Raw genomic sequence first — 27,001 nt, 5'->3', positions numbered from 1 at the left:
TCCTGCCACACCAGGAAGTGCTGGGGGGAAGACTTAGGACGGTGCCCGGGGAGCAGCCGGGAGGACAGTCGACACTTCCGCCACGCTGGGGCGTGGCCAGAAGATTGCCGGGAACACCTGGGGCTCATCCGGGTCCTCCATAAAAGGGGCCGTCTCCCGTCATTCAGAGCTGGAGTCGGGTGGAGGTAGGACGAAGCTAAGGAGAGTGGAGGCGGCCCGAAGAAAGGCATTGTGGCCAGGACATTGGGTATTTGGGGTTTTGTGCACGTGACTGGGTCTTTGTGACCATTGTTTGGGGTCTTGGTGACCCAATATTGTAAATAATTTGTAAATAAACGTGTGGTGGTGTCATAACAACATGTCCGCCTGTCTGTGCCCGGGTACCGTTCACAACATATAATAAATAACAGTACTGCAAATATCTATAGTACTAGGATTTTACTTCTTAAAGGTTAAGAAACAAATTTTTAATGGCAATATCCTATATGCTAGTTCTGGACAATGAAAGGAGATATTACTTTCATGAGAAATTTCTATTTCAGTATATGGAAATTTGCATTGTATGGACTGTAATATTGTAATATGTATCACAAATGTGCCCTTTTTTCTAAAATAATTGAAAAAATAGTTATCACAGAGCTAAAATCTCACCGTATGCATTACAATTTACTTGAGAAATTATAGCCTGTCTTCCACATTGGTCATAGAACAGAAACAGCACAAACCTTTATTGTAAACAACAATCTATTATCCTCTGGGATAATATTTGGGAATAATGTTGTTAGACTTAAATGTTGCCTTTGACACCACTGCCCACTCCTTTCTGTTACAGAGGCTGAAAAATTACGTTGGGCTATCAAGCACCATCCTTGCCTGGTTTAGTTCTTATTTATCTGACTGATTTCAGTTCATATAGTAATGTGCTGACACTGCTCTGTCATTACAGTATAGTTAAGAGGTTAAATATGGTGTCCTGCAGGGCTTTGTTTTTGGACCCTTTACTGTTTTCATTGTACATGCTTCCATTAGGAACTATTATTAAGAAACATAATATTATTTTTTTACTTTTATGCAGGTTGTACCCAGCTATACCTTTCTTTTAGACCAAATGGTATTTCTCCAATAGCATCTTTAGTTGGGACAGTGAATTAAAAGACTAAACAGATGCAAACAACATTATCTCTGAATACAGAAAATACAGAGATGTTACTTACTGAGGGGAATAATGCAGACCACAAACAATATTCTGTTACTCTGAACTCAGTTCGACCAACCATTAGTAGTGGTGGCTGGTGAAAAGAATTTGGCCAGGGGTGCATTTTTTTTGGGTGGGGGTTTACTAACTTAAGCTTATCTGTTATACTGTATAGTGGCGTTTACATCTATCTACTAATCATATAGTGCCTTTCACATCTATTTATTATATAGCTATTTAAATTTGCCTTTTAGATGCAGAAAGGAACAGGTGCACCTGACACTCAAATTTCATATTGCACCTGTCTCTAAATTGCCCAATCCTCTGCAAACTTTCTCAGTTTTCCAGTCTGCCAAAACCCTCACCATAATGTCCGTACCTCCTACCTCTGTAATCTTCCAATAACATGAATTTCTGTCTGTTTTATAATGCATCCATAACATAAGTCCAATCCAAATTTTATTATGCGTCTGCTAATAGAGTGCCCAGTCCTTGGCCATTTCCACTGTATTCTATAAATCCACATCATGCAGTCATTAGTCCTCTGATTTTTCTCAAGTCTTGCATCCCAGTGTATCATTTACCATACCCATATGTGGTATAGCGGGTCCACAGCTCACTGAGCAAAGACCATTCATTTTTAAATAAATAATCCCCGCTCTCGCGGCATAGCGAGAGGGCGTTGGGCCATGGCAAACCGCTCGGGATGTGGCCGTTTCTCACCGAGCGCACAGGTGAGGAACTGCCCACATCCGTGATTGCTCCCGTGGTTAACAGGTTACAGCTGTCATAGTCCCTCTTCATTTTAAAAGAAGCGTGAGTCGGTTGGGAGAGGGTGGAAAGAAAAAGGGGGAGGAAAAAGATCGAAGGAGAAGGAAGAGAACGGAGGTTAGAGGGAAGGAGGAAGCAGGCGAGCGACGCCGCAGGCAGCTGAAGGCCGCCTGGGTGTATGGCCAACACCCGGGAGAAGTGGTTGTGGTTGCCCCCGCAGAAGATTGTTTTGTAGGGCGGGAGTGACTGGGAAGGTGCAGTACTCTCCGCGGGAGTCGGGACTTGGGGCACGGTGTCCCTAACGTGAGAGCCTTGGCTGTTAAGGGATTCCCAAGTCGCTGTCCGGAGGAGCCGACCGGTGAGGCAACTGACAGCAGCAGCAGTAGTAGTAGTAGAAAGAAGGTCAGCTGCAGAGTGAGCGTCTCCCTTGTTGCCAGACCCTGATGGGTGAAGCAAGAGGGACGCTAGTTATAAACGAAGGCACAGAGTTTGTCAATTGTTTGTTTTTAAGACTGCATCCTGATCATTATACCTCTCGTTTTAAAGGATTGTTTTTCTTATTGATTTTAACCTCCATGTTTTCATTTTATGGATTATTTATTGAAGAACTTTGGAACTGCACTTTACTTTATTTGAACACCTTTTGATTGTTTCTTTTAATAAAAGCACTGTTTCACTTTCAACCATCCCCTTGCTCAGATGTTTATTGCCTCCACTGACTAGCTCAATCGGTAACATTACCGATGGTGTTGGGTTGAAGGGCTCCCGAACAGCAATGGGAGTGTGGAGCCAGAACCCACATCGTCACACCATAGCGCCATTCCCACCCTAGTTTTATTATACATTTGATGCCAGTATGCCCAGCCCTATGCAAGTTTGCCAGGTTTATCTTACCTGAGTACAAATTGACATTGCAAGATCCACAAATTCCAAAATCTTACAACATAACTCGCCAACCTAACTTGTCTTGTACTTCACCGACAACCCAAATCTTACTCTGCCTTTATGATCAGGATACCTATATTTTCTTGAACATAAATTTTGCTCTTCCTTTCTTCAGGCCTGAAAATTTCCCAGTTACCTTCTGATTAAACACAGTCAATTCACCAAGCCTGCCAAAAAATTAACCTCATGCTATTGTCAAGATCAGTGTTTCCCAACCTTTTTTGGCACACTTTTTGTAGCCAGAATCATCTCAAGGCACACCACTATCTTACTAACCAAAAACGCATTTTTATCTCATACATGTGCAAAACAGGACTACTGGAGAAGCCAGTAAAAAAAAGGAGCTCTGAAATCAGTGATTGCAGACACTGCACTTAGTGACCACTTTGCTGGCCTCCCTCAGCTGCTTCATTCCTTTGACCACCTCTTTCTGCCTCAGAGGCAACTCGTATGCCTACTATTCACTGGTCCTGAGAGACTCGCAGGTGACCACACACCCAATCAGATGGATACTAGCAGCCTGGAGATGTGCCTGCAACATAGTGACCACTGAGCTGCTTTAAGGCCAGCTTCTCCAGGTAGTCATCAGAGAGGTATTGACTACCTGCGGAGCTTGTTCCTCTTGGGTTCAGTCCCAGGTGTGCTAAACTATCATTTCCACAGCATACCTGGGTAGCTCTCACTGATTAAAAATTACTGCTCTAGATGACTGAAGGTACTTTAATGCCACTTGCATTTTTCAGAAAGATGTTTTAGGTCTCGTACCCCTGTTGTTGTCCACAATGCTTCAGTACCAACACAATGAAACACCAAATAGGAAAAGCAAAAAAAAAAAGTCATTAGTTTCAGCACATCCAGTTAACCAACTGTTTTTCATAACAAGAGTTAGAAAAATTTTGCGTGCAAGCTTGACCTCGATCACTTGCCTGCTGCTGCATTCTTAAGTCAGGTCGGTCAGGTCCAAACTCCTTTATCCTCTTTTATTCCTTCAGGTGAACGTTTTGTGAAGGGGTGTTTCATTAAAGAAATAAGAAATCAAAGAAAAATTGGTTAAGTTCCACTTGAAGCTACCATTTCTTTAAAGTCACACTGACTCATCTGTAGTTACGTTAATGGTGGGTAAGAACTGTGAACCATTGATGTGAACATGAAATTGTTCATCAACAATTGTCCAATCACATTAGATTAAAAAGACTAAAGCAATACTAATTTGCTGCCAATGAATGTGAGAATGTCTAAGGAACACAGAGCTGCGTCCCCGGAAAAATCTGAAAGCAACCAATTAAAGGGTTGCCAGGTCACCTTCTTGTCAAAATATTATGGACTTACATATATTCTCATTTGGCCAGCACCCTTCACTCAGGAAATATAGATATTCACACAGAAATTAAAACAAGTAAAAGTCGGAACCAATTTTTAATGGATATTGACATGAGCAGATGCCAGGTACGTTGTGCAAATAAACAAAATGTATTTCGTCATTATTTGCATGACCTAACTTATGAATTTAAGTAGAGTTTTTAAAATATTTGGAGTGGGGCAGGTACCTCAGCACTCGGCATTACAAATAGCCACTGACCATTAGTTCTACTGAATCAGCACGCAATGTAGACATTATCTTTGACACCCTTACATCTTTTACAGCACACATTATAAAACTATCTAAAACCTCGTTTTTTTACCTTAAAACAATTTAGAGAATTAAAGCTATTTCTACATATGGAGGACAGTGATTACTGAAATGTGTTATTCAGATGTTGTTCAAATCATTCTTTATGCAGCTTTCAGTTAATTCAAAATGCTGTTGCAAGACTTATCACAAGCACTAGAAAGTACGGCCACATAACTCCTCTTGTAAGTCTTTACACTGGCTTTCCTTTAAGCTTAGAGCTGATTTCAAAATCTTCCTTTTTACATATAAAGCATTGCATGGCCAAGGGTCATCAAGGAACTTAGAAAGGTAAAACTGGGTCCTAATGCCAATAAGGTTGAGAAACAGTGCTCTAGGATAAACACTTTCATCCAGCGAGACAATGAAATTGTTATCCCAAAGTAATTTGAAAAAAAAAAAAATCAGCAGTTGCTACCCTTGATGATACACTGTGTTTGTTGATGCTCTTATTTAAACATTGTGAGTGCTGATGAAATCGTCTGGAGCAGTTCACAGGCTGATGGGAATTGTAGTCCCCACTTTGCCATTCGCACAGTCACTGAGTCAAGTCAACTTTTCATTATATATAGATATAGATATTATTTTAGAAAAACTAGGTGAATTGGATCAAATATATTATGTTGTGCTAAATGGCCTATTGTACAATACTAATCAATGTTTCCCCTACCCTATCTCCACTGTGCAGTATGGAAAACAAACAATTGAGGAGATGTTGCTTCAAGGTAACAAGTGATGTTTCAGTTTTTTTAACAAGATACTGAACACAACGTTTTATTTTTTTCTTAGGTTTTGAGCAAAGACACACAATAGCATTAGTTACATGAACTAGAAAGGAGACAATTCAGTCCATTAAGCTTTTCTTGCAAATCTATTATCATCATATGACATTTAAAATTCGTCATGGTTTTTACTTTGATTACTTGTTCGCGATTTTAGTCACTATTTGTCTATTTGCGTGAAAATGTGCATCACAATTTCAGTCTGGAATAAACTTTCTCTAAATGTTCATCGGTGTCTATGATTATGATATTTGTTGTTTTACTGAAATCACTTTGTTGGATTAACCTTATAACTGTATTCAAGTGTAAATAAACCTGAAGTTGTTTTTTTCCTTGCCTAAATTTTATTTCTGCTTAAAAACCAAATGCAAGATCAACCACAAAATAAAAAGAAGGACTGAAAGGGTTAAAAAGTAATTTGCTAGCATGTGCCATGAAACAAAAAGACCAGCTAAGGTTGTAATTATGCCTTTTCGTGCATGAGCTATCAATACATACAAAGTAAAAACCATATGCATGATTGCTTAAGAAATGTCTGTAGCAAAAAACAATCAACAGTAATTGGGAGTGTAAAAAAACAAATTGTGCAGGCTGAGATAAAAGGACATTTAATTTATTCAAAACCTGCAGATGCTTGCAAGAATCACATTAATGCAATTTTCACACTATGGTCATATTGTAGATGCTGTTTCATTTCAGAGTGACTTCAAGTTGGTTTTCTGGCTATGACAGTTAACAGACTTTTGAAAAGATGAAAAAAAGGAATATTCATACGTCATGTAAAAGCACAAGTTCCATTAGATAAAAACACGGAAGGACTAAAACTGCCAAAGCAGTTTAACAGGACTGCTTGCCAGTTTTAATATTCTAGCTATCATCTATGGTAGAACAGTTAACGTCTCCAGCAGGGAACCTTTGTCTACAACATCCTTTCTTCTGTCGAACCGACTTTGATTTAACTTGACGATCACAGCGGGGACGCTGGTGACAAATGTAGCCAGCAGGTCCAATTGTAGACTTCCTTCTAACCCCCTTCAGTATTTAAGTACCAGAGCTTTTAAATCTGATTTTTCAGGATTTCATACATTTGTTGTCCAAAAAAACGGCAAGGCACACTTCTGTCATACCCGATACTACACATTCAGATATCTTGATGTCCCAACAGCCTATTCACTCTCAGTTTGCAAGCACTCCATAATTAGGGATTTCCTTTTCTTCTACAGTAATAAGAGAAAGCAGGCAGTTTGAAAAAACAGGATTTCAAACTGCAGCTGGTTGTCATTAGGGAAATCGCTAAAAAGGAAAAAAAAAATTCTTTGTGCACAGGCTTTTTGGATTAAGAATTCTTCTCAATCAATCTTGATTTCTGTATACCACCTTTCAGAGTAGCTGTCATGGAGGAACAGTGGTTAACATTGATTTATGACAGCCCAGAAAATTTAGGTTTGAGTCCTAATCCAGTTTATGCAGAGTCTGTAAATTCATACCTTGTTTACAAGGTTTTTCTTCTGGGTATTTTGGCTTTCTTTTCATATACCAAAAATGTGTGTTAAGTTAACTGCAACTCCAAACTGGCATTGTAAGAGTGAGGTGGGTATGACATTGGGTTTAAATTTTGATGGTCTGACACCCCATTCAGAGTTTTTTTTCACCTTGCGCCCAAAGTGGCTAAGATGGCCTCTGAGTACAATGTAATCTAGAACTGGATTAAGACATTTTGAGAAGGAATGGATGCATGTTTCACAGTAAGCTATATTAAGCAAGTTAGGAAATGTATGCAAGGCATAACATTCAGGTGCATTCGATGACTGTGCAGGTACTGTAGCCCTCAACTCCTATAAAACTTATTTGCATCCACCAGAAAAAATGGCATGAAGTACTGTTCCCTAGATGGAAGCTGGCTCAAACTAGTAATGCTTGCCTTTATTCACATTACACAAAAATGTCAAATGTATGGTGGAGACTGCAGAGTGAAAAGCTATGTGGGATTTAATGCCCACTGCTTCCCCTCTCTGACTCAATTATAGTGAATCAGCAGGCTTTCTTTTAAGGTCAACCAAGGAACTGCTTCTTGTCACCTGCCCAAGTCATCCACACCACTTCTGGGTTGTGTGGAATCCAGGGCAGTCCTCCCCTCTATTGAAATCTCCAAAGATGCAGACAAGGCTACGTTTCCAGACTCCAATTCCCATGCTACCCTGCGGGTGTTCTAACCGACCCGGGATCAGCCCTGAGAAACACTGCCAGCTGGTGTATTGGGGAATGACATGCTACTAGTCCTTTAATTATGTCCTCATGGCCGGGTATAAAACCTTCCTATATCCCAGCCAGGATTCCTGTCCTCCCTTCCTGGTATTTACAACTGTTTGTGAATAAATCAACCATAGGCAGGGCCCATAAAGGGTTAGCATTTTAACAGGAACCAAAAAAATCTATATGCAGGTGTTGGACCAAAGGTACACCAAGCAGTAAAGATACAAATAGAAAATGAATACATGTAAGTCAAATGCATGTACTTGTACTTGCCAGCCACTTTTTTAAACTAAGCTTTAAACACATAAAGTGGAATTATTTTTTCATTTAACATGTAGGTCAACAGTTAGAAATATTACTCATGATATGACAATTTTGGTTCAATTTTATAATCTCAATATGCTCACTGTTCCTGGTATGACCCTCCTACTAATATGCTCAAACATGTTAAACACAGTCATTTATATATATTTTTTTTCCATTTTTGTTTCTAGAGGCCAGAAGACATGATGTTTTCTACTCAGTTCTCTCTTATATAAACTAAGGTACTGTAAGTCTTTAATTAGTTTACAAATGAAGCAATTGAATGTTTCACAATGTTTAACTGCAACAATCCTCTTTGTGATCAAATTTTTAGAGTTCAATGGGAAGAAAATAGCAGTAATGAAAAAGAATCATGAATGGACATCAGCATTAAAAGCAAGCAATAACATCCCTCCCTTGCTCTGCCCACTGCCCCAGACCACCCTGAAAAAGGGGATGTTTTAGGATTCAAAGTTAAAGATGTCAGTGTAGACTAATAAGAGAGACATGACAGACATAGCAAGTCCCAAATCTGAACAAAGAAACAAAAAGGGAAAAATTTACAAAAAGAGATTGAAAACGCAACACAGATCCCTCACTCAACCTGCCTCTCACCAAACACAGCAGCTTGTTACTCTCTTAAATTTCTAGCCAGATGATCTGTTGATCAATGCTACTTAAAGTTCAATTGGGACCAGATTTTTGAAACAGGATTTCCAAAATTTACAGAGTAAGTGTCAGAATATTTCCAGTAAGACGTAAACATTAGTATTGCAGCAAATGTACTTACACAAATAACCTCTGCTGGATAAAAGTAAAGGTATAAGTAGAGACATTCAGGCACAGTATGTATTAAAAAGTAGAATATTAGCAGAGTGGAAAGTAGAGGGGAGGACACAGACATAAGATCAAAAACAAATAACTGGAAGTCATTTAGTCTCAAAACATGAAGAAAATTGCAAAATTGAAGAACACAAGAGAAAGATGGAATTAGATGTTAAATGCACAGCAAAAAGTTTGGGATGGGTGAAGCATGTCTGTGTATAAAATGGCAGACTGAGTATAAAACTGTGGATGGGCTTATAGGAGGTGAGTAAAACACTGAAAAGGCTCTTGAAAATTATGATTTTAAAGGCGTAAAAGCAGAAAAAGGAAAATCAGAAATGAGCTCTTTTCAATTGTGTTTAATGAGAAAGTGGAGAGCTTTTGTTTGCTACAATGGATGCCTAGCAGCTCTAGCATAATTCAGCAGCATTCAGAAATCTAAGGTTAAAGTCTGTTATGACTACAATTTTGGATCTAAGAGCATTAGCAGTGGAGTTGAAAAATCTGTGTCAAAAACTTTTGTCAAGGGGTTTATTTAATAAGAAAAAGGCTGTAGTAGTAGTACCATTTTAGTAAAGGTAATAAAAGCAGGCTGCCCAGAAACATGAACAGGTTGTCCGGGGAGGTAATGCGCAAAAACATATCTGTCATACACTGCAATACTGCATAGCACATCTGGAGTAAAACAATCTTGCAATTAGATTGAAATAAAACAAATAATTTACATTTGAAGACAGTCTTTGCTTTTAAGTAAAACTTTATAATAAACCTGAATTATATTTGAATAGTGGCATTCAATCTGAAGGCCCCAGTAGGTAACACAGGCAGATTAAACAACCATACGGATGACAAGTGCATTTTTTAAATAAACAATACAGAATAAAATGTCCATAACTACTGTACATATCAAAACCATGCTCTGTTGCTCATCCACCTGAAAACACATTTGTTTTGTAATGCTGAAGATCTGTTTTTTTGCCACCAGAAGGCATTTGCAAGCTTAGATGATATGCCTCACACCTGGACAAACTGGTGAGGAAGACAGGCTCTATTGTAGGCATGTAGCTGGACAGTTTGACATCTGTGGCAGAGCAATGGGCGATGAGCAGGCTCCTGTCAGTCATGGAGAATCCACTGCATCCACTGAACAGTGTCATCTCCAGATAGAGGAGCAGCTTCAGCAACAGACTGCTGTCACTGTCCTGCTCCACTGACAAACTGAGGGGATCATTCCTCCCCAACACTATGAGACTCTTCAGTTTCACCCGGAGGGGTAAACGTTAACACTATACAAGATTATAGGCTGTTATACCTGCATTTTTAAACTTGCACTGCATTTTTATCACTATTTAACTAATGTTTTTATCAGTATGCTGCTGCTGGAGTATGCGAATTTTCCCTTGGGGATTAATAAAGTATCTATCTATCTATCTGTCTGTCTGTCTGTCTGTCTGGTGGTTCAGGATCATTAACTACCTAAATACAGTGCTAAGTAAGGAAGTTAAATACATGAACAATGCATGAAAAAATAAATATAGAGAAGAGGCTACAAAAGTTAAAAATACAAACAAACCCAAGAACAGTTTTAGGTTAAAAGTCAAAATTCTAAAAGCCAGTGGAACCTCAATTATCATCCATTATGTTTGAGAAAGAACAAACCAAAAATATGGTTAAACTAAATAAAGGATTAATAAAAATCAAGCAGAACACACCAACAGGGAATAAAAGACAACAGTGAATTGAAGGGGTAGACTTGTAAAGTTGTATCACATTTGGCATGGTTGACACAGGAACTGGATTAATGTTAAGCACTCATAACTTTATTTATGCTATCTTGCCCAGCAGCAGTGCATGATTAGTGACTTAAGTTAGCCAAAAATTCTTAAGGAATTTTATTGTCATGGGTCACACAGCCTCAAAATTTTAAAATTAAAGTACAGATGGTACTGTCACTTACACAAACATTTATGGAAATAATCATGGGTCTCTCTAAGCAGACATCAAAGACAGACAAGCTACAAACCCACAGAGTTTTCAGAATTGACTATCCTAGTACAGCCAGTCAGCAACAGGCAGTTTGTGGAGTACATGTAGTGATCGCACACTGTTATCAGCAATGTGGTATGAGAGGTTAAATAAAGCTTTGAGACTGTTTCTAGATACCACTATATTTTTAAAGCTAATTGGCTTAATTTTGTAGGTTTTGAAGCCCATCTACATTTAGCTGCAACTGTGTTCAAGCTCATTTTATTTTAACTACTAAAGTAAAGAAAGAAAGAATTCATTTAAACAGACTAGCTAAAATCAAGCAGACCATACCAATAGGGAATAAAACACATGGCAAACAGCAGGGGCTTTTATTTAGGAAGTGTTCCTATAAGTAAAGGTGATGTAATAGAAAAAAAAAAGAAAACAAAGAAAAATTTGACTTTGCAATAATTTATTCAAAAGTAAAACAAAGAAAATAACTGATATGCCAATTCTGTCTATGGAAAAAGAAAGTACACTCTTGGCTGTAATTATCCCATTTGGCAGAAGCAACTGCAAGTAGATGTTTTCTTATAACTGTCTCAAAGTCTCTGAGATTGATTGGAAGAATGTTTTTCCCTACTCCTCCATGAAGAATTCTTTCAATTGTACAAAGTTTGATTAATATAATGTGTGCACAATCCATTTCAAATACCCACCACAGCATCTTGATGGCATTCAGATCCGGACTTTGACTTGACCATTCCAGAACCCTCCTCCATTTCTTTCTTTTCAGCCATTCCTTGAACAATTATGGTATGTTTAGGGTCATTGTCATGTTGCAAGTCCACTTCTGTTTGAGCTTCAATCTTCTGATAGATGTTCTCACATCATTCTCAAGGACTCACCTGTACAATGAAGAATTCATAATAGATTCTATGATGGTGAGAAACTCGGGCCATAATGCAGCAAAGCAGCATTAAACAATAACATTTCCACCACTATGCTTTATACTTGATATTCATTCTTCTGATCAAATGATGTGTTTGTTTTTTTGCCAAGAATGTCTTCTGGTACTGTGGGCAAAAAACTCTCTTTGTCTCGTCTGCACGTTGTTCCAGAAGTCTTGGTCTTTGCCTTGGTGTGTCCATGGGCATACGTTAGTCTTCCCTTATGTTCTTTTTTGACAGCAAAAGCTTCCCCCAATGTTGACCTAATTTCTGCAGCCTCTTTCTGATGCATTTTGTCATCAACAGCAATAAGAACTACCTATAGGTCCCGTGATGAAACTCTGGGATCGTTAGCGACTTCTTTCAGTATCTTTGTGTTTTGTTCCCGGCAGAACTTACTAGGGTGAACTGCTGTCTGTTTTTCAGTAATGCTGTAAAACCACTGCTAGCCAACATGGTATGTAAAAGTCTAGTGTAGAAGAAGTGCAACTTTGGGGTTCTGCTGCAGAGAACAGACATTGGGTAAAGGGCATATTAAACTTTGCTGACACTGAACAGGGTAAATGTATCCTTCACACACCGTGATTACTTCTCAGTTTTTAATTTCCAGTTTTTATCTCAGTAAGAGGTACAAGTACAAGCTCAGGAAGAAATGTTACGAGATCCAACTGACCACCATTCCTCTTCATATTAAAATATGTTGTACTGTAACAGGATAAAATCATGTTGAATGCTCATTCTGATACTGATTAAAAACTCATGTTTTGAATCTTACTTTAAAAAAAATACACTTACCTCTCCTATATCTTACTCTTGGCCAATTTTTTTATGGATTTATCTTGACTGATGTCTATCTTTAATATTCATTTACATTTTTTAACTGATTTAATCACCTGCCTGTAATCTTGATATTTTCCAACTTTTCCATTAATTATATTTTTAATTACTTAGCAGAACAATGTTTTTAAATAAAAAAGTATTGTGCTATAAAATTATGAATGATTCTTATTATCTGTCTAATAAAGAATGCATTGAAAGGTCCTATTAATAGATTATTGATAAAAGAGAAATGTCTACTACTACATTATCAAGAAAAATGTCTTTTTTTACATTATACTATGTTGGGCTTAGTCATATTGGTTTAGACTTATTCTGAAAAATAGATTTAATGTATGTTATAGAGAAGGTAATATCCATTTATTATGAAATATTACTTGCACTAAATGAAGGTGGGAAACAGTTTTGTATGTTTTTCAGCTGTGTTAACTAGCAAAGAGTTGTAGTACTTTACAGAAAAATGCATTCTCATCTTCTTCAGATGTGAAATTATCTCACTCTTATGTTAGAGAAGTGATCTCACAAGACAATGTCTGCCTCTTGTAAAGACAGATACTTCTATCTAGTAAGCCTCTGCATTATATGACTATGACACCCATTTCATTTTGTATTTTAAAGAGCAACTACTACCCTTCGACTATTTTTCGACACTTTAATTTTGCTTTTTCTGATTTACTTCTTTCCTTTTCATTACCCGCAACCTTTTCAGGTGACATAAAGATGAATGAATGTATTTTAACTATTTTACTAATTCTCATATTTCATTATAATGTAATTTCCTGTTTATCATTTCATTAGTACAGCCTTTGGCCAAACTAATAAGATCCATTACTTTGCCAAGTTTGAAAATTAAGAAAATGAAGAAAAAAAAAAAAAAACAAAGAAATGATTTTAATAAAACAGCATTTTGAGAGATTCTGCCATTTACAAAAGAAGTCCATCTGCAGACTTCATCTCAATGCCCTTCTCCCTTTGTGATGATCTTTTACTCCCATGGGTGTGATTTCCTGTAGCTAGTTTTAAGAATGCTGTAATTGCTATTGTACTTAAGAAAGGGTAATTCAACCTCTTAGAGTAAGATTTTTGTAGGAATTCAATAAATAAGCTGTCATTTTATACCAATGATATGTCTGAATATAGAGAAGTAGAAAAGTAATGTCACGCTAATCAGTTTCAGACATGTCTGTGGTTGATTGATATGTTACTTTCACAATCAACGGTCACTGTGAATAGACAATTGAATAAAAACATATCCTTATCAGACAGAAAAAAAGTGACAATAATCTGTTATAAAATGTATTACTTCTGATTTCCTTTTCTTCTCATAAACATACGCCAGAAACATGAAATGTGTGTTTTCTGCAACTGAAACCTTTGCCACTTTAAAGTGGATGTATTCAGTAAATTGTAAGGCTTTCATTTTCATGTTTGGATGGATGGTCCACAGAACTCATTTTAATATGTACGAACACACCTAGATTTTTTTTTTTTTTAATCTATATGAAATGCATTATTTAAGAAATCAGTTTCCCATGGGGAATTAATGTAAATTATGAAAGGGAGAAAAATTGTAACTTGGAAAAATACCAAGCTTGTCATTTAATTGAGTTATAAAATGTTATGCATGTGTTGTAGTCACTTATATTTCATTTTTGATGCGCGTTTCTGCACCAAAAGGACTAGTAAAAAATATTATAAGATACAATGACAATAAGCTGAATTGAAACTATTATATATAGCCTATGAAGTATTAATTATTCATTACCAATAGTTGCTCTCACACAGCGAGAAAATTGGTTACCTAAATAACAACTAATAAGCTCTAAAACTGGTCCTGGAGGGCTGCAGTGGCTACAGGTTTTCATTCTAACCATCTTCCTAATTACTGACCAGTTTTTGCTGCTAATTAACTTCTTTTGCTTTAGTTTTAATTAATTTGACTCAGGCCCCTTAGCTGTTGCTTTTTCCTTAATCAGCAGCCAAACAATAATGAGAAACAAAACAAGCTGATACACGACCAGCTCTCTCCTGTGCCCATCACACAATATCTGAAAATAAAGAAAGGTGAAGGTTTCAGTAAGATTGATCAATCAGCTCACCAAAACATTTTGACGGTGTTCTTAGAAAAAACAGAAAATAAACAGTTTTGGAAAAGTCTGCTGTGGCAGAATAAGAGCAGCAACAGGCCATGGAATTAAATAAGAGGCTTAATGGATACCAAGAATTGGTTCCACATTAAGAAACAGGTTGAGGTGAAATTGTTTGGAGTTTGAAGCCCCAATTTAGCTTGTCATCTGTTGGCTTGTTTCATGTCTCATTTCTGTTTGGCTATAATTTAATGAAGAATCAATTCAAAGGCAGGAATCCTTAAAAACGGGGCTATTAAAATGAAGGGAAAAAAAATTAATTAGCAGCAAAAACAGATAACTGATTTGGAAAATGGTTAGAATGAAAACCTGCAGCCACTGCGGCCCTCCAGGTTTGGAGTATGATATCCCTGCTCTAAACATAGTTATGGTTATATAAAATACAACACTGAGTACCGTTCTATAATACAAGCCTTCAGTACCCAAACTTTAAAGGGGAGATATTCTTACCCATTCTTGCACTGAAAGTGACAGTTTATACTTGACAACTCCTAGGAAGTAGTCAGCAGTGTCATCTTTGTTAGTAAGTTAGTTTCAGAAAGCAAAAAAGATGCTTGATTAGTCAGTGGTCTTATCTTTAACACAACAGAGACTAGGCCTACTTTTAGAACGTGACATTTTCAAACACTGACTGGCTTCCAGATCTTGAAGGTTTTGAAATCCCCATGTTAGGCTTAGTGCCGATGACTTTTATTTATGGTTTGAAACAGGAAGCTTTAAAATAAAAAATACTGGAATATTTAGCTGCAGATATTTTTTTTGCATTGAGTGGAAAAAGGGCAAACAAACTTTTCTAATGGCATACATTTTACAAATAAATGAACCTCCTATTCTTAGGTGATCACCAGAAATATCTCAAATCTGTATTAATTAACAATGGTTCACTAATAGTAATTTAGAAGTTAATTAAATATCAACTTAATTATACTGCACCGTTAACAGTGACCTGCATTAAAACTGACTGAGGAGGTAGACTGGTTCAATCTTTACAACAGACTCATTTGTGACACTGATTAAATTTATTAATCTGCAATCGTTTACATTTGATTAATATGCATATCTGTTAAAAAGTAAAGTGCTTTGAGCTACTGCTCATTGCGAAAAGTAATTTGTAAAGAGAAATCTGTATAAATTAAATGTATTTCTAAAAGAGATATATTTATGAACAAATTAATAAGAACAAGGCATGTTCATCCATTTGTCCAACTATTTTTTTTTCATCTGTTTAATCCAAACCAAAGTCACGGGACAATCGGAATCTACCAGTACAGAACAGGGCAAACAAATGGGGCCTGTGATATACAGAAAAATTATCAGCTAGACCAGAATTTCAAACTTCAATATGACACTAATAAAAGTATTAAAATTCCATACTGTGTTTGATTCCCAATACAGTATATACAGTAGTGCAACTTAATAAAAAAATTATTTAAATATATTAAAATCTTTTCATTAATGAAAACAAATAGTAGAAATTTTAGTCATTAAAGCACCGGAATAATTACCCACATTAGCAGCCTTTGGCATTAACCTTAATGTACATTACTGCCCATCCCAAAAACTACATACAGTTCCCACCCATCTGCAGTCTTAACCTTATATAGGCAGTTTCTCTAACAGTATGGTGAAACTGCCACAAAACAGGGCAGTTGCCAAAGTAAAAAAAACGATCAAATCACAATTATTGTTGTGCTGAGCAGTACTTTTTGTATTACAGTTCAAAAGAAAATGCACCATTCATGCAGACCCCATCTATGAAGCGGCAGCCACAGCCAGGCCAAATCCAATCAACTTTCACTTTAGTCACCATCCCACAATTCAGTTTATACTGTAATACACAGTATATGACCACACTGACAATTAGCACTCTTGTTTTTGCAATTGAGCACTTAAAAGTTAATAGCTTATATTATGTAGTAAATGTGATAAGAAATCATTTTAAAATCACACGTAATAAAATAAAAGAAAGCAACGTGCTATGGCGGCACTCTTCATGGCGAGGGTTCAAAAATTGAGGGAGCACCAGAGGTCTAGTGCTAAAGAGCGTTACACCTGAATGAACAGTGTACAATAAAACTGGTCTGCTGATAAAATTAATTGCAGAACCCTGTCTTAATGCATTTAAAATTTTAATTGACAACAAAAAATGTTTTAACCTGTAGTAAAACAACAAATGTCACAACCCAACTTAAAATGCAAAAGTTTACAGACTTACACTGAATAATGTTTTTAATGTTTTTTTTAAATTTATAAATAAGATACTATAAGAAATGGGACTGCAACTTGAACCATGACTATTGTTAGCCTATGAGGCTCAACTGTTAAAAGTCAGAACAACCAGAAAGTGCATTCGTAACTTAGGCCGTAGAATCAACACCATGAAAAACAAATATTGGAACAATTTTAAAAATGTTACAATTGATTCTTATTGACATTTTCATATTTTTGACACCCCTAATATCGACAACAAAAAAGAAGTACTACAAATTATTATATGATTAAAATGTAGTTCTTTTCAAAATTATTATTTTTAGGACTTAAAAACAAACAAGACCATTGTTCCAACTTTGCTTTCATATATCATTTGGAGTAAATATCTTTTCACTTACAGGTATTCATTACAATTACATTTTAAGAACTAGGAGAAGATAATTATGTGGTCAACAAACAAATATAAATCTTCCTGCACATACTACTTTTGCTAAAGTAAATCTTGCTGCACTTACCGCTTCACTAAGGAGTACTAGTCAACTGTACTCAAGATCAACTTTACTTAACTGGCTGAAATACATATGCCTATACTGCATCATATTTACTGTAAAAACAGATCAGCAAGATGTAAAGCAAAATAAATTCTACCAATCTAAAAAAATTGATATCTCAGTGACAATCCCTTTGAATGAATCAATGAACAGTACTATGCACTAACATAACCGTATACCTATTATTATATATTAAACTGAGTACTATATATTAAAATCCAACTATTAAGCACTTCAAGTGAAATGAGGCAAGAAATTACTTCAAAGAAAGACCTACTAAATATCTGTATAACTTTATCTACATATGGGTAGTAACACAAGGTAAGAATAACCTCCAATTGTTTTAAAACTTACTTAATCCAGTTTATGATCACTGAGAGCTGCAGGCTCAACTAACAACATGAGGGCCAGAAACTAATTTTGGATGGGACCCAAAGACTTGGGTACTTTCAATTTCCCTCTTTAGGTTTTAATTGAGGAGTAAGCAAAAAGTCAGAAAAGAAACCAATCCAAAAGCATGGAGAACAAAGGCACCGACGAAACTGAGCATTTCGCAAAACACTGTGAGGCTTCAATCTGACAATTAATGGAGGTTTATTTAAACCCTTTGTTTGGATTTAGTTTGTGTAGGATAAGTAGGAATCACTCATCCATTAGGCAAATTCTCTCATTTGCTTTTTTTCTGATTATTATGCAATTTCCTTCAGCTGATTTTTACTGATATGGGTAGCTTAAAGTTAAAACCCAGCCAGGCCACATGGTAGAAAGTTGATCTGGCAGGCACACTAGTCAACTGATAAATGCACTCTCTGACCCTAGGCAATTTAAAGTTTATAATCAAACTAATAGCATAAATTTCAACTTTGAGAGGCAACTGGTGTCTCCCAAAGAAAAATGCAAAAAATTGTGTTTAAATAGAGCTGGACAAGTGTAAAGTAGTTTAATGCTTCCTGCTCTACTATAATGTTATCTTAATATGGAAACATTTTGTTTTAAACATTGAGAGCAATTATTTCATTATTAAAATTATTTTTTTTTACCTACACACTTTAATGAAGGAAGGGGAGAACTGAACTAGTGGTGTCAAACCAGGTGACGTTTGGTTTGCTAACTGCATGACTAATAATTTAAAACTGTATGCTGCAATGCTGTGTATGGATAGTATGACAACAAAGTTACCTGATCCTGATCTTGAAATTATGAGGAAGTAAATGCTAATGGAAGCCAAGCTCTTGTGACAAGCATATTGCATTCATGAATTTTCACATATATAATTAATTTGCTTTTTGCCTTGCAAGGTTTAAGGCAACATCAGGTATAAAGCAGGACCCAGCCTTGGGAAAGTGACAGTAAATCACACCTGGCCAATGTAACCTAATATACACTTCTTTTAGATAGGGAGAACCTGAGAAAATGTGGTCAGAAGACCACTCTGTGACCAACTCTTAGATATAATTGTCTTATCATTGATTTAACCTATATTCACAACTAGTCAAATAGTAGTTAATGATGCTTCTGCAAGTATCCAGTGTTTTGAGTTCAAACCCTGTGCCCAATCATTGCCAGTGTGGATTGTGTACACTTTTGTCCATATAGGTTTTTTGGGGTATCACAAAAAGTTTCATTTCCGTACAATGTAGATGTGCAAATGTATGAGCTGTGCAATTGACTAATGCCCCATCTGGGACTGCTTCTTGCTATGTTCCTAATTCTGCCAAGATAAGCTACAGCCATACAGTACTGTGAATTTGATTTAGCAAGTTTGAGGATGTTATGTTGATATGTACAAAGCAATACATCCATCTATTTTCTGAAATACTTCCTATATTTCAAGGTTGCAACAATTCAGTATTCATTTTGCCAACAACAAACCAAATTACGCCTCTTTGAATAAGCAAATCAATATAAATATTTCCCTTAAGTTCAGCGTTCTGTGAAAAGACAATGGCAAAAGCAAGGGGAAAACAGAAGAATATCAACAAATGCCAAGTGGAGGTGAGGAAAAACATACTATTTGTTGGTTTAAGCAGTTGTATAAACAACAAAAGGAAGTTAATAAAAAGTTTAAGTTCAGAAAGTCGCACGGTGCCCAAAATAAAAAAGAAGTCAGATTTCAAAGTCGTTGTGAAAAGGCTAGTCGTAGGCCACCGTCTGAGTGCCATATGGAAGCTTATTAGGGTATAGAGAAAAGAAAAAAAACACATTGGAAAAGAAAGCTTGAAATGACAACTTTAATCTCTAAATTTTGACTTTAATCACATAGTTTACTTTGTTATTAAAGTAGAATGTTATAAACTTAATCTTAAAATCTTTTAATTCACTAGTTTCTTAAATCCCATCATAACTAAAGTAGCATGTTAAATGCTTCGTATTCTGTGTGTTCTTCTATGTATTCTGTGTGTTAAACAGGCTTTCTCTTACACTGACAGGACACAGACTACATTACATTCATGATATTACAGCTGTCTGAACAATTTAAATACTAAAATGTATATTTGATATCATTTTCATGATGAAATGAATTAATGCATGTATTAAACATGGGGGCACAGTGGCGCAGTGGTAGCGATGAGCTGGTGCCCCATCCAATGATTGTTCCTGCTTCCCGCAAGATGCTTTCTGCGCTGTGTGTGCCCCTTGATGAAATAATTTATTGCAGCAGTATTGCAGCAGCTAAACCCAATTCCTGTCCGTCTTTTTCTTTCTCCAAGTAACCAATCACCACACAATTAGCTCTTTATTAAATGTCAAGTCATCTGTAAGCTTAGAATGCCGATTCTTCACAACTTTTAAGGAACACTGAAATATATTTGTATTACATACGGTGAAATTATTGGCACCCCTGGAATTTTTCCAGAAAATGCACCATTTCTCTCAGAAAATTGTTGCAATTACAAATGTTTTGGTATACACATGTTTATTTCCTTTATATGGATTGGAACAACATAAAAAAACAAAAGAAAAAAAGCTAAATCTGACATCATTTCACACAAAACTCAAAAACTGGGCTGGACAAAATTATTGGCACCCTCAACTTAATATTTAGTTGCACACCCTTTAGAGAAAATAACTGAAATCAAGCGTTTCCTATAACCATCAACAAGCTTGTTGCACCTCTCAACTGGAATTTCCGACCACTCTTCTTTTGCAAACTGCTCAAGGTCTCTCAGATTTGAAGGACGCCTTCTTCCCAACAACAATTTTGAGATCTCTCCATAAGTGTTTAATCAGATTTAGATCCGGACTCATTGCTGGCCACTTCAGAACTCTCCAGCACTTTGTCTTCCACCATTTCTGGGTGCTTTTAGAGGTATGTTTGGGGTCATTGTCCTGCTGGAACACCCATGACCTCTGACACAGACCCAGCTTTCTGACACTGGGCCCTACATTGTGCCCCAATATCTTTTGGTAGTCTTCAGATTTCATGATGCCTTGCACACAGTCAAGGCATCCAGTGCCAGAGGCAGCAAAACATCCCCAAAACATCTTAGAACCTCCACCATGTTTGACTGTTGGTACTGTGTTCTTTTCTTCGTAGGCTTCATTCCATTTTCTGTAAACAGTAGAATGATGAGCTTTACCAAAAAGCTTCACCTTGGTCTAATCTATCCACAAGACGTTTGCCCAGAAGGATTTTGGCTTCCTCAAGAACATTTTGGCAAACTCCAGTCTGGCTTTTTTATGTTTCTGTGTCAGCAGTGGGGTTGGCCTGGCTCTCCTGCCATAACGTTTCATTTTGTTCAGATGTCAACGGATAGTTGACACTGTTGCACCCTGAGTCTGCAGAACAACTTGAATATGTTTTGAAGTTGATTGGGGCTGTTTATCCACCATTCGGACTATCCTTCGTTGCAGTCTTTTATCAATTTTTCTCTTCCATCCACGTTAAGGGAGATTAGCTACAGTGCCATGTGTTGTGAACTTTTTGATTATGTTGCGCACAGTGGACAAAGGAACATGAAGATCTCTGGAGATGGACTTGTAGCTTTGAGATTGTTGATATTTTTCCACATTTTTTGTTCTCAAGTCCTCAGACAATTTTCTGCTCTTCTTTCTGTTCTCCATGCTTAGTGTGGCACACTCAGACACACAACAGAAAGGTTGAGTCAACCTTTCTCCATTTAACTGGTTTCAGGTGTGATTGCTATATTGCCAGCACCTGTTTGTTACCACAGGTGAGTTCAAATGAGCATCATATGCTTGAAATAAAATGATTTACCCACAATTTTGAAAAGGTGCCAATAATTTTGTCTGGCTCATTTTTGGAGTTCTGTGTGACATGATGTCAGATTTGGCTTTTTTTCTCTGTTTTTGTGTGTTGTTCCAATGCACATAAAGGAAATAAACATGTGTATACCAAAACATTTGTAATTGCAACAATTTTCTGGGATAAATTGTGCATTTTCTGGGAAAATTCCAGGGGCACCGATAATTTCAGCCATGACTGTATTTAATTATTCCATCCATCTATCCATCCATCCAGGGTCGTGCCAGTCCCAGGAAGCATACAATACGAGGCAGGAACAATCCCTTAACGGGGTGCCAGTTCATCGCTACAGCTGTCCACCGTGTCCACACATTTAATAAAAGATATTGTTTTCTGTATATAATAAATACAGACAGTAAGATACAGGTAACAGATGAAGTATACATCTTTGTAATTTCTTCTGTTGTCTTCAGCAGTTAAACACACATTTGGAATGTATATTGATCTACTTTCCATTAAGTAGGTTAACATGTCTCTTACCAATCCAGAAAAGTCAAATCATAGATACCAAGTATATGATTAATAGTTTGAGATTTTAGCTATAGACATTAAACAACAGCAGACACCTTAAGTCATAGTGATAACAAACTATTTCAGCCTTTCATTTGGTCAAAGGCAAGGTGCTGTATATAATTAAAAGGAAGGAGAATGACACCTTTATCAGGTAAGATTGCCTATATATTTTTAAAAATTGGTGCTTTATTTGCAGCTTTCCTGGCCATAAAGCAACTATTTTGCTGTTTATGTATATTAGCAGAGGAAAGGTGCACATTTATTTCGATCACTTCTTACTGTAACTAATACTCTTCCTTTGAATGCACCACCAATTGCTGTCACTACCTGGCCAAGAGCATTCACAATGGAAAATCCAGTTCCCCTTTCACTGTATATAAACAGTTGCCAAATAAAGTCTAATGTAAGTCTTTAATAGAACAGTCAAAAACAACTCAACTCCAAACAAAGGCACTGTAATTTGGAAAGAAGTTGTTAAACCCTTTAGGATTCCAATTACAACAGAAATTAATTTGGAAAAGGAGCACTTTTTAATGTAAAAGTTGTGGTTTAGAAGAGTTAATCTTAAGTCAAAAAGTTGTTCCATTTAGCGAAAAGAAGTTTGAAAGTAGATACTAGGACACTTGCAGAGCTGGCCCGAGGCATGAGCGATAGTTTAGGGCCCCCAACAGCGCTTGAAATGTTCTAAACTTTTTTTTTTTAAATTATTATTATTAGAATTACAGGGTTCTAACTTGCAAAACATGAAAAGAAGGAGCAGCAAATTTCAAGGAACACAAACAGTTTATTCATAAATTGTTAAAAACACAAATTGGTGTTGTAGCAGTGTCTGCATGTATTAGATGCTTTCTACAGTTTAACTGGTCTGGTTGTTTGATACAACAGACCTTTCTGTTTGTCTATATGTTGTCAGCAGCCTGTAGAAAATGAATATTTATTTTACTATTCTCATGACAGTATCTTTCCAAGTCCAAATAAGAACAATGTCCTTCGTTTTCTTCTTTGAGCTGGAAAAAAATATTCCAATGCATCATATCATTTTTCATGGCAACTCTGCAGAGTCATTTTCAACAAAATCACAGTCTTGCCAAAACAGAACTTCAACCAGCAATCTAACTACAACACAGGTAGGCCACTTGTGTCTCCTGCTTTGCTACGATTACAGGGCACTCATCGTGTTATTAAAATGAGGAAATAAATAGTTTGGGCACAGATGAATGCTATTCCCCTACTGTATAATGTAATTTACCCGGAATATACAGAAAAATTGCTGCATTTTAAATTTAAAATATATGTAATTCTGCATGGAGTCAGACATAAATTATGATGTATAAATCTTGCATGTTGTATTCTGGCATGGATTTATCTGAAATCTCATTAATTATACTACATGTTATGGCCCCGCAGTGAAGCAGTGTGGTCACATGACAAAGAAATGGGAAACATGACAGATAGAACTTTACAATCTTAAGGGAACATATTAATAATTTGTGATATATTACGTCTAGAGTAATCACACAAAAACACAATGTTATGTTAAGGTGGTGTGAGTTCACGAATTGTGTGCATGAACGTGCATTGTAAAGAACATTATATTGGATGTGATCAGTCAGAATAACATCAGGTTACAATCTTCTCTGTGACGAAAAGCTGCAAAAAAGTTATGTCACAGAAAAGGACATATCCTTCTGGAGGAGAGAAAAGAAAGATAAAAATGAAATGAGATCTATGAGTTGTACCCAAATCTTTGGATAGCTCTCTGGATAGCCTGCACTCTCCCCGTGATTGTTGCGTCTGCAGAGCGGAGCTTTTCTAAGCTTAGATTAATCAAAAATTACTTGAGATCTTCCATGGCACAAGAATGACTGAGAGGGCTTGCACTGATTAGCATCAATAACAATGTTGGCCATCAGTTCTCTTATAATGATGGCATATATGACTTTGCATCCTGAAAAGTTAGGAAAGAGAGATTCTAAGGTGAAAGTGTAATATTGAGGTAGATTTTAAGAGGAAGAAATAAGAGAATCTGGGAAAAAAAAGAAGTACATGCCTTAAATTTTACTTTGGAATTTCTTGGCACATCTGTACATTGTTTCCATAATTATTCAGCTTTGTATTGTATTCTTGAACAGCGATTATAATGTTGTTACAGGTTCATCTTTTCATTGTATGTCATTTTAAAAGTATTTATTTAATTTATTTGATGTTGTCTATGTCTTGGGTTGCATTTTTTTCTTTTAAAATAAGTTATTTTATTTCATTTGAAAGAGATAGTTGTTCTGCACTTTTACATGTTGAAATTTTTTTTAACAAAGAGCAATTAAAGTGTTTAACATGTTTACAGTAAATTATGGCCTACTGGTTTATTTGATTACTTTTCAACAAACCACATTCAGTATACAACATATCACTGTACTGTACTGAAAGTATTGCATCTCTTTGCTTAGGGATTTTCATCCCAGCCCTCAGGCCCCCCCCCAGACAGTCCAACTTTTTGCTCTCTTCTAACCCCCCTCTACAACAGAGCCAAGCAATCAGTAATACTGAACAGCTGGTTCAGGTGTCCTGAAAGTTAGACTAAAACAAAAAGTTGAACTGTCCAGGGGAGCCTGAGGACTGGGTTAGGAAACCTTCACTTTGAATATTAAAGTGCACATTAACATGAGACCACTTGGGGGGAGTTTAATACCTTTAAAGATAAAAAACCACAGAAGAGTGAAAACATGCTAGGCTAACATTGGCATAATGTAAGCAACAGCAACAACTAATAAAAGTGATAATGGGTGTGCTAAATTTATAGTAGGTGTGCAAATGATCATGCATCGACAATAATAGTTTTGGCAGTGTGAAGGTGGTGTGGGGCCCCCAAATCTTGGTCTGCTTAGGGACCCATAAAGGCTTTGGCCGGCCCTGGACACTTAGCATGTGCATGGTGAAGTTACTCAACATAAAAAAGATTCCCAATGCCCCACCTATTAAAAGTAATTCAAAAATGCAAATCTATTAAAAGAGTTATCAAATAAGGACTTGATTAAAACATTCTTGGTGTTTCATGCATGCTTGTTATGCTACAAATTTGTTATACCAAACCATACCACATCCTTCTGAGATAATGTATTGCAATATTAAAGTACACAAGCTAAGCCTGATTTTCAAAATCAATATACTGTAACATTTTCAAACCTGCTTTATTTAATTCACAGTTACAAGGGTTACTGCCTGTCCTAATAGCTTTCTGCATAAGACAGATCTGAACAGGAGTCATCTAAAATTAAATTAAAAATTCTGCTTGTACACACAACAAAAAATGTTTTAAAATGGGTAAATATTCATTTAAAGCTCAAAGAGATATTCACCATTTTAATTCATCCAAGAGTTTAAGATTTGAGGTGTATAATAGAGTATACTCCAAATGTGTGCATAAATACTGCAGACAATACAGAAAATCACAGAGAAGAATATTTCTTGTGTTGCTCTTACATTGGCTGGTCTGTTGTATAGACATTTTTTTTAAATTTCACATCCCCCTGTGATCAAAAGAAGTAGGACATTGCAACACATTATTTGTAGGCTTCTTTCTTCCATACTTCCGCCTTGTTATGACACCAAAGAGGCCAAAAACAGAAGTTCTTTTTTACTGCTGGGAATTGCTCCATTCATGCTTACTTCTTTTAGTTGACAGTATACAAAAGACTGTGTGTGTTGCTGTGGTTGATCTTTATTTGCTCTTTTCTTGACCAAGATTCTTAATACAACTTTCAGAAACACCACACACAGTTATGGATATTTAGTTGAATATATTATTCTGATCTCATAAAAGGATCCTTGTGAACATTTTTGTTCCTTTTCTTAATATCAACATTTCCAAATTTCTAAAATACCAAATGTAAAGCTGCTATTTGCCATTTACTTGCCTAAACATTACTCTTGTACTTTATTTCAAAAGTTGCTTAGACTGTGCAGGCTGTTTCAAGCAACTTTTACATAAAAGGAGATTTCATAAAGGTTGGATATTTATGGACTGTTTGAGTTCTTGTAAAATATTTTAGTTTGACTTTCCCAATCAGAGATGGGGCTGACAAAATTTCTTTGAAATGCCGAGTTCCTGCTGAATAGAGGCAAGACAATGGATCACGAAGGAAGTCAGTGGGTTTCTAGTAATCTTTTCATGCAAAACTTTTATTAATGTGTTGATTGAGGTAAATCTAGAATCAGTTGAATTGACTGATTTGATCCTATAAAGCTATGTGATCTGTTATCAAAGGTGTATTTTATTTATTTTATGATTTACTGTGCAATTTTTATAAATATGAGCATGGGAAGGCTGCTATGGGATTTCATAAATCAGCATTTGACAATGAAAGCACTTTAGGTTACATTTTATCCTCTGCTAGGGCACATTATTTTCATTCTATTAAATGTCCATCAAAAACTACTTATATCCTAAAATCCAGTGAAGCTTACAACAATTGAATTTTTTTTACCCCTTTCATTGTGTGCCTAATGTGTTGCTCAATAAACAGTATTTTTCTCTTCTATATACAGCATTAGATTATAGCAATGGAAAATGCTGAAATTTAAACCTCTTACAAAAACAACTCTTTTTCAAGCTATTACCACATTGAACTATTATACCCGCGCCGGGTCATTAATGTGCTCTTTGTAAAGCCATGGAGCGTTAATGTTCCAGAAACTAGCCAGAGGGTTTTGTAAACCAACAAGAAGGTTGTCATGACAACAGGCTATATGTACAATGCAAGATCATTAAAAGCATTTGCTGCCAACAGCCTTGTGACCCGCTAATTTGTAAAACT

The 27,001-nt window shown here is 36.3% G+C and overlaps 1 protein-coding gene across 10 annotated transcripts in view; it reads right to left on the bottom strand.

The window, feature by feature from the left end:
* Window positions 1–27,001, bottom strand: part of fam110b (family with sequence similarity 110 member B) — a 176,081-nt gene that overhangs the window by 18,677 nt on the left and 130,403 nt on the right. For 2 of the 10 annotated variants that reach the window (XM_039754546.1, XM_039754544.1), the window contains one exon: window positions 3,825–3,897. The exons of 7 other annotated variants lie outside the window; for them this stretch is intronic. The gene's annotated coding sequence lies outside the window, so the exon portion shown is untranslated. Of the gene's footprint in view, window positions 1–3,824; window positions 3,898–11,430; window positions 11,532–27,001 lie in introns of those variants that run through there. One more of the 10 variants, XM_039754547.1, reaches the window with a different exon arrangement.

This window comes from Polypterus senegalus, chromosome 5 (assembly GCF_016835505.1).
Source record: "Polypterus senegalus isolate Bchr_013 chromosome 5, ASM1683550v1, whole genome shotgun sequence".
In the NCBI taxonomy this organism is placed as follows: Eukaryota; Metazoa; Chordata; class Cladistia; order Polypteriformes; family Polypteridae; genus Polypterus; species Polypterus senegalus.
Note: the sequence above shows the minus strand (reverse complement) of the source record. Positions and strands in the feature narration are given on the sequence as shown.